Below are 1994 nucleotides of genomic sequence, written 5' to 3' on the forward strand. Positions count from 1 at the left end.
ACAAAGAAAAAAAGGTTCCTATCAGTATGTTTGCCCAGTATGAGTTATGTGTTTCATAGTCATGTTCAGTGTTGACTGCATTTAATCAGCTTCATATTTGGTTTTCATTACTGAGCACATGTTGCTTTTGGCAGCAGTTTAATGATAGACAATGTATTTAATGAGGTTTTCTTATATGTGAATATAAAACAAGGAGCTTTTACCTAGCAGCTTTTATCAAGGAGCTTTTAAGACAGCCCCCCCATGTCTTATATTCAAATAAATGCAGTAGGTTTATAAGCACAGTGGAGAAAATATTGTTTTTAGCTTAGAAGAGATAATATCTGGAATAATATTTGCTAAAAAACAGTTCCTAGAAAAGATCTTTTTTTACTTACTGAACCTTTATGTAGGTATTGTTAGATATTTAGAAAAAAGAATATAACCAAAATTTTTTAAAGTGTCTAATTAGATTGGATGCCAATCTTGAGGGCCTCATTTCTGGAAAATACTTAGCATGCAGTATTTGAGAGCTTTGCTCCTCTAACCTGTCTTAGAAAGGTCAGCCAAAAACTGAGACAACCAGTATAACTGGACACTTTAAAAGTATTTTGCATATGGGCTTCTATTCCACCCAGGAGAGCACACAAAACACCCAAAGACTCTCCCTATGCCTAAAAAAGGGTGTTTGTGCCCAAGAGCTTGCAGAGAACAATTTTTCCAAGTATTTAGTTGGTCTAATAAAAGATGTCACATTTACACAAAGAAACTTGTCTGCGGAACCTGACCATTGCGGAACCCCTGGCAAAACTCTTTCAGAAATCATGGCACACAGGGGAGATCCCTGAGGATTGGAAGATGGTCAACATTGTGCCCATCTTCAAGAAGGGGAAGAGGGAGGACCTGGGCAACTATAGGGCCAACCAGCCTAACCTCCATCCCAGGGAAAATCCTGGAAAAACTCATTAAAGAATCTGTGCACGATACGCTCATTGAGGGTAAGATTCTGAATGACAGTCAGCATGGCTTCACTGCAGGTAGGTCTTGTCTTACCAGTCTGATCTCTTTTTATGAACAGGTCTCTCACCACCTGGACACGGGAGAGAAGGTCCACATTATATACTGAGACTTCCAAATGGCTTTTGATCTAGTATCCCATGATATCCTAGTGGAAAAACTGGAAGATTGTGGGCTAACTGCTAAACAGTTCAGTGGATGGAAAACTGGCTTCATGGCAGGACCCAGAAAGTTCTCATGAATAGATCTGTATTGTCCTGGCAAGAAGTGGCCAGTGGTGTCCCTCAGGGATCCATGCTTGGACCAGTGCTTTTCAACATCTTTATCAATGATTTGGATGTGGTGGTGAAAAACTTGATTGCCAAGTTTGCAGACAACACCAAGTTATGGGGGAGTGTGACCATGCTGGAAGATAGCTTGCAGATACCCCTGGACCTGGACAGGCTGGGGAGTTGGGTGGACCGGAACCAGATGAAGTTCAACCCTCAGAAGCGTAAGGTGCTCATCTAGGGGAAACAATCCCCAACATATGTACAGGCTCAGTGATGATGATCTGACGACCTGGTAAGGGACCTCCAGGTTCTTGACCACCTGGGCAATAGTGATCATCGCTTGCTGGAATTTGCCATCCAGCGTAGGGTGTCAAGGGCCCGCAGCAAGACGGTAGCCCTAGACTTCAGGAGGGCCAACTTTGTTGAGATGAGGAGATTAGTGGGAGAGGCACTGGGGGCCTTGAGGCCAGAGGAACTCAGTGTCCAGGACGAGTGGTCGTTCCTTAAGGAAACGATACTCACGGCCCAAGGGGTGTCCATCCCGACAAGAAGCAAGGGGGGCAGGAGTGTCCGGAAGCCCCCCTGGCTCACCAAGGGCGTCCGGGACTGCCTGCTTGCCAAAAAGGCGGCGTACGCCCGGTGGAAGGGGGGTGAAATCTCCAAAGAGGAGTATACCTACTCAGCTCGGGCCTGTAGGCGAGCTGTTAGGAAGGCCAAGGCGGACAT

The sequence above is a fragment of the Gavialis gangeticus genome, unplaced genomic scaffold (assembly GCF_001723915.1).
Source record: "Gavialis gangeticus isolate Ggan-Ray unplaced genomic scaffold, GavGan_comp1, whole genome shotgun sequence".
Lineage (NCBI taxonomy): Eukaryota > Metazoa > Chordata > Crocodylia > Gavialidae > Gavialis > Gavialis gangeticus.